Source organism: Chelonoidis abingdonii, chromosome 4 (genome assembly GCF_003597395.2).
Source record: "Chelonoidis abingdonii isolate Lonesome George chromosome 4, CheloAbing_2.0, whole genome shotgun sequence".
Lineage (NCBI taxonomy): Eukaryota > Metazoa > Chordata > Testudines > Testudinidae > Chelonoidis > Chelonoidis abingdonii.
This window is the reverse complement of record NC_133772.1, coordinates 7,820,855-7,828,376: the sequence shown is the minus strand read 5'-3', so window position 1 is coordinate 7,828,376 and position 7,522 is coordinate 7,820,855.

Here is a 7,522-nt window from a genome sequence, read left to right as displayed (position 1 = left end):
CCCATCCCCTCCACGGAGCACCCCTATCTACCCCATCCGCTCTCTGGCTGCCTACTGAGGAAATCTAAAGGTGAAAGGTAACTCATCTTCCTGGCAGGCACCAGATTCAAATGGTCCACAGGGCTTCGGCTGGGGATAGCCAAATAGCATTGCAAAAATCAGGACAGAGTTGGGGTAGGCTGAGCAGATGACTCTCGTGCTATATAGAGACAAAGCCCCAATATCAGGACTGGCCTATATAAATCAGAACATCTGGATCTTGGTCATCCTAGGGGAAGTGCTTCTTCCCCCGGGCGGAAGCGCACAGGGCAGGATCAGCTGGCTGTGGCTCCGTGGGTGCCCGTCCTGAATCAGATGGGTCGTGTAACTTCACCATGGCTCTGGGCTGGCGGAGGTGCCTATTGGGTTGTATCATACCTGAGGGTTTGCTGCTGCTGTTGCCACTCTTGCACCCCAGAGAGTGGATTTTGGGTCCGAGTTTTCCACCTATCTCCTTTCTATTGCAGCTGTTGGACCGGCTGGGGTGAGTCAAGCATTGCAAGCAGTAATGTGTTGCCATTTAGATTGTCATTAACAAATTTGTTTGCCAAAAATGTTGCTAACAATCCTAATTCAAGTTCAAGTTTTTAAACAAAATTCAATTCTTAGCCCAAAAACAAAAATTAAGTTGTTTGCAATTATTTGTGACAAGTTGGTATGGGGAAGGGTGGGCCAGTTCATCAGAGAAACAAAATTTGACTGACTTCTATAGCCCTGTTACTGCTAATAGAGCCTCCAACAACTGTAATATGCTCATCTCTACTTAGTGTACAGAGCAGGGGTTCCCAACTTACATCCCATGAACCCCTTTCACTAAAAAATTGTGAAAATGTCATGAAGCCCCTCCGAAAAATGAATATTTTCAGGATTTAAGTTTAAAATTTCCTCTGTGGATGATGCCCCAACTGCCCGCCCGCTCTTCTTGGGTCCTCAGGCTGGGTTTGGGCTGCCGGCTCCCCCACTGAGGGGCGGCAGGGCTCAGGCTGCCAGCCTCAACTGTCCAGCCCACTCTTTCCTGTTACTCGGATGCCAGCCCTGGTCAGAGCCACTGGGTTCAGTCTGCAGCTTCCTTCTGACCCCCAGAACTCGGGCTGCCAGCCCAAATGCCCAGCCTCGCTCTCTCCTGGACTTGGGGTCTGCCTGCAACCAGTCCACTGCTGTCTCCAATGCCGGGGTGGCCTTGGACGCCATTAATGAATTTCTGCGCAACCCTAGTTTGGGAACCACTGTATAAGCAGGGTCGGCAACCTACGGCACATGTGCCAAGGTGGCATGCCAGCTGATTTGATTGCTCTGGGGTTCGGCTGCTGCCCCATGCCAGCGGGGTCCTGGCCAGGCCCCACTTATTCACCCGCTGCTGGCCTGGACACCCCAAGGAACCCAGGCTGGCAGCGGCTAAGCAGGCCGGGTGGCTGAGACCGCTAGCCACTCAACCTATGTCCGCCTGGGTTCATTCACTCAGCTGGCAGCAGGATGAGCAGGACTAAATCAACGAAATAGGAAAACAGAGCAATCTAATGACAAAGTGCAAGAACCTAGAGAGCTCCTGAAGCAGGTGATAGTTTGATTTAAATGGACTTGAACTGTACAAGAATGAGTACACTGTCATCAGTCTTGCACATGCAATCAGTCATGGACATTGTACAGTTTACTTACCAGCAACTTGTTGATATATATATATCCCTAATGTGTACAGTGCCACTCTATTCTACTGACAATTTATGTAGCAGAGCATCAGGAAAATGGAGTTTCTCAAAACTAAAGCTCATTAAAAACTATCTCCGCTACAATGAGTCAGGACACTTGACTGGTCTTGCTATTCTTTGCAGTCGAACAAGACATCACTTTGCTTTCTCATACGATGGCATTATTGATTTGCAGCCAACAAGCAGAAAGATTGCTTTTAATTAAACAAAATCCTTCTTTCATACCTCTTCATATACATTCCAATAAATGTTGACAAATAAAAAAATATATTATTTGCATCATTCTGTCAAATCAGATTTTTTGTCTATAGTGCTAATTCTTTAGTGCTAGTCCATCAGCATTACAGTGTGCTCTAAGTTAATTGGTTTAATAACATGCATGTTGGCAAGTTTTCCATAGTTGTCACTTATGTTTGGTGCTCAGAGCAAGACAGGCACAGGGCACCAGTTTATAATGCCACCTAGGGCACCATAAATCCTAAGGACGCCTGCACGCACCTCCCTACTCTCACATTCAGCTCTTACTGTACCCCGCAACACACATAAATGCCCATGCCCACCAAACACACACACACGATTGCCCCTATACACACACAATAGACACACACACACTGCTCCAAACACAGAGTGTGCACTCACACATGCACTTTCTTGCCTGTGTAAGACCTCTGCCAGCCCTCACCCTCTGCTTCATCATGCGCATCACTGGGTATCTAGCACTGTCTACAAAAGAATTAGAAAAGAAAAATGTCCTTATGCATCATATTCCCCCTCCCCCTCAATGTGTCCTACCCATAGGCACTGGATTGGATAATTCTTTCACCACAGATCACACAAAGAGTTCTCTGACTCGCTCGTGGAGCCACCTTTCTCCCTGTTCCCTGGTGCCGGAGCTCAGCCACTGGTGCAGTGTCCCTGTGGCTATCAGGGGGCAGTACTCCCTGCCTGCAAACATAGGAGAAGGTGCAATGGTTTGGGGGGGGGGTGTCTTTGTTTGATTCTTAGCTAAAATGCCTCACTAGAACAAAGCATGAGACCCCTGGTTAGCACCTTCTCCCAGAAAAACCTTGGCGTGTGGAGGGGCTCAGAAACAAACAAACAAAATCTCTCGGGAGCTGTGTGGCTGACATCTGCAGAAAACCTAAAGGAACACAAAATCTATCTACAGCAGCCTCACACTGAGCTCGATCAGATTGCAGATAATCTCTACTGGGAAACTGGGACCCATGGAATATTTCCAACAAGACTGAACAAAAAGAACAGAAGAGGATTCTGCTGCCTTGGCAGGAGACAGGACTAGATTCTGCAACTGGTCTTTTCCATCCTAGTTTCTCTGAGACTGGTTTACACTCAAAAATTAGATCAAGCTAGGTATGTCACACAGGGCTGGAAAATGCCACTGTGTGCATAACCCTCAGTGTAATTCTTTCCATGACCTAGCTACTGCCTCTCGGAGATGTGCATTAACTACATTGATCGGAAAACCCTCTCCATCAATGTGGAAAGAGTCCACACTGTGTGCTGCTCGCACCATAGCTGAGTCACTGTAGTGGCTTCAGAACAGACATTCCTTGAATCAATTCTGGATTTCCCCCTTCCTATTAAGGCTATTTTCTCTCCTTTTTCCTCACTTCTCCCTCACTTGGTAAAGCTCTTTCCTTGCTTTGATTGGTAAATATGTGCAGAAAAGTTAAAATTTCTCTCTCAGGATAATTCCTTCCTCCCCTTCCCGTGAATGGCCCACTGTCATGTCAACTAAAGGCAGAAATGATCTGAAACTGACCTGTTGTCCATGATTTGCTGGTACCTCTTTGTTTTCCCTTTCTTCACTTATAATGAGTTTGAGAAGAATGGAAGCAGGACCTGGTCAAAAACATAAAATCAGACTAGCATCAACCTTTCCCTCTTTGCCAAGCACACCATTTACCCTTATACCTCTGCTTCCAGGGTAGCGGAGGTTAAATTTGGCTTTGATACTTTGAGATGCTTCCCTTGGAGGATCTTGTGCTTCCCAGAGACAAACATGTGTGCAGAGCACATGCAATTAATGTTGTTGCCATGTCTTTCCTTGTGGAAATGGTACACAGAGGGCCAGCTCCTTGGCTGGTCTGGATCTCTGGATCTCCCTTGAAGTCTTCTTAAAATGATGCTAGAATGAGCTGAATGTGTTCCACTCCATTTGTCGGTCACTTCTCCAAAAGTCTTTTTAAGTAAGTTCCCAGCGTTGGTTTATATACATTCCAGATAGAAAAGTCTGGCCCATGGTCTCAGTTACCCTGGCGTAACTCCAGAGGAACACTGATAATTTCAGTAGAGTTCATCAGGATTCCCATTGATGTAGCCTAGCTCAGAATCACACCATCTCACAACATTCTCCAGTGTAATGTGTACCAGACTCTTGTACATAGGTTTTGGGTTGTGCTCTCAACACTGCTCATCCCCAACTGGGCAATTTTGGACAAATCCCTTAAACACCTTGTATCTCAATTGGAGTGTTCAGGCCTAGTGGTCAGAACAGGAGTTCATATCCTGGCATTGTAGCCCAGGGTCAGAACCAGAGTCGGAGGTCAGAGCTAGGGGCCAGAGCCAAAGTCAGGAATTGGAGCCGAGGATCAGAACTGGGTGATCTGGAGTGAGACATGGCAGGAGCAGGGATGGGAACAAGCTCTCACAGGAGCTATCACTGAACTGCTGCTACTGCTGGGTTTAAGAGCAGGTCTGGTGATCCTTCCAACCAACTGGGCAGTTTGGCCTATGTGGTGTCTCAAATGGGGCCCAGCTGTGCTTGTTAGACTGTCTGGAGGTTAAGCTAGCAGGTAATCAAGCTAGTTGCCGATCTTTACTTCTGAGAGGTGCCTAAATAGGGATGTCATCTTCTAACCTTAGGGTCCCATTTGCTGAACACTTATCCCCAGCTTTTAAATACTCCACTCAAGACGTTTTGGAAATCTTCTCCTGGGACACCTGGGCTTGAAAAGAACAATACATCGACTCCACCACCACCTGAATTAGTGTAAAAGCCTCAGAAAGGGATGGGAAGGTGTGATGCTGTATGATTGAAAGTGACCATTTGTATCATTGATATTGCCACTATTATACAATTGCAACAAGTCTTGTACAAAGTATGTCATGTAAAGTATCAATGGAAAAGTTACTGTTTATATGCATGTATCATCTTTGTATCTAAAGTTATGAATATTGGCCATGGACTTGTATCTTATACATGTGTTGTATTCCTGGGTGACAACCATGATTTACATCAAGGCTAGACAGCTATGTGTTGATGACCCATTAAGGACGCTTCACTCTATCAATGGGCCATAGAAGAAACTCATTTTGCCCAGATGGCTCTTTCTATGGATGCCTTAAACTCCCAGGGCAAAATAGCCACCTCCTATGAGTCATGGTGCCACATCAGGACATATGATATGCTCATGTGATCCTGGACTCCATCTTGAGCCAGTAACTTTCCATACACTGGGGCTGTGGGCTTTGCTTGAGACAGTACATTTCCAGGCACCTGGCAAAGGATATAGAAGACCCCTGAGACACCTCCATTTTGCCTCTTTCCTGTCCTGATTCTCTGGACTGTGGATTTACAACTTAAAGGTGCATTTTGAACTATGGACTGAGAATCTTCCAATCTTTTGGAATTTACCAGGGAGTCTTCTTATAAGCCAAGTCCTTCCATCACGCTACATACCTGATATAAGGACTTGCCATCATTTGTAGTGTATAATCTATTAATCTTTATGCACTCTTTTTTTTTGTAATTTAAGTTTTTAGTCACTAAAGGATTGGACCAGTGTGCTTAAGGGAAGATCTAGTTATATACGACCTGTTAAGTGGCTGATCTCTTGAGATTAGAAGGACCCGATATTTGATTAAATGTGTTTTCAGTAACTACTCATCGTAGAGTCCAGTGTCTGGTGGTGAGCCAAGGCTGGAATGCTTAAGGTACTGCATCTTTGACTTCTTGTTAACAAGTGTTGTGAGGCAGAAGTTTATTTTTGTTACTGCTTGGTGTACATTGGATTATGCCAACGATTATTCTAAATATGGAACACAACCAGCTGGGGTGAGTTCGCCCTATTTCTTAGCAGTCTTACTATATTGCATCAGTGGCTGTGACTCAGTGAGCACGGTGACAGGAGGGAAAGTCTTATTTAGAAGAATGATATTAGAGCCGTTTTTTCCCATGCTGTGCTTGAACAATACAGAAGTGGAATGCAGAGCAAATAAATGACAGTGTCTACTCGATGGCCAAATTTTGGGGCATGTGCCCCAGCTGCCTGGGCCTCAACTAGAGGATCAAGAGCAAATTAGTTCCTCATGAAACTTGCATCCTGGAGTTTACATCACCTAAGTGCCTCAGCATCTGGTGCTCATCAGGACCAAAAATGTCTGCAACTAGCCTAGGTAGACAGACAGAGTTGGCTGGAAATATCCATGATGTGTACATAGGGTATATAAATCTTAACATCCTGGGCAGTGAATAGTCAGCCTAATGCCAGACCTTCTTGGAAAGTCACCGAGGGAGAAGGCAGATGATTGGGAGGATCAGTCAAAACTGAGCACATATCTGTACACAGACACTATACACAGAAATAGATTGACTCCATCTTACGGATATTACCCCTTTAGGCTGAACTAGTGGTTGAGGTTCATGAGCCATTTCTGCCCACATGAAGCAGAGCTCTGGACTCAGGTTGTAAATCAGGTACATGTTCTGATAAACAATCTCAAAATAGAGACGGTGCAACAAGATCCTAGCTATCTAGCCATGATATACGTGAAACATCATGTCTGCATTGCAGACAGGCATATTCATGGAACAGGAAATTTCCGATTTCTCTGAGTTACATGGTGGCCCTTGGGCATCTTAGAGGGATGTGGATGCTATCTGCATGCTCAGTAAATATGGGAATTCTGGCATTTAATTTTTGCATCATATGTCGCTGGTCCACCTGTCCATAGGGAAGCTAACATGGTCTGTTACTTGTAGACTGTGGCATGCAGAAAGCTCTCTAGAACCCGCAGGCACAGAGACTGGTTGATGGCACTGGTGTGAGGTATGGCTAACTTCCCTACCCTGCTTTCAAAATCTCCATCTAGGGTTCCACGTTTTGTCAACATTGAACTAGGGGGACCTGAAGAAATGTGTCAAAATCAGTGAAAATGTTAAAAAATGGCCGTGGTCAAATGCTTCAAACTCTTCCCATGCTCGATGATTCACTTAAAGAAGTCTATCTGAATTGCATCAAAAATTGTTGAGAGTGTCAAAATGGCAAAAAGGTTGGCAGAAAGGAAATTACTTTTTGTATTATCATTTATTCTTTCTCTCTTGTGGTTATGTCTAACATTCACTGCTGTTTTCACACAAATACAGGGATTCCTATCACCATTTGCTCACAAAATTGCCTCCCTAGAGGGCAACATTTCATTTCCATGACCCTATTCAAAGGATTCTTCGCCTCCTTGTTCTCAGACTATAGTCAGGGTGTTCAGCATGGGGTCACCAGTTGCAGGCCAGTGAAACCACTTTGCCTGACCTCATGATTGTTTTGTGTTGGGCTGAATATGCAGACTACCATCAGGTTTGATGTGCAGGTGTTGAACTCTTTGTGCCTCCCCTTGGCGGAGCAGCTATTCAGGATGGTGGAGAGGATGAAAACATCGGAGCTGAGGATAATCAGGCTGGTGAACACCCCAAACAAACAGCCATGGCCAGAATACCAGGCAGTAGTTGCTGGTATGGAGAAGGAGAATGATAACAC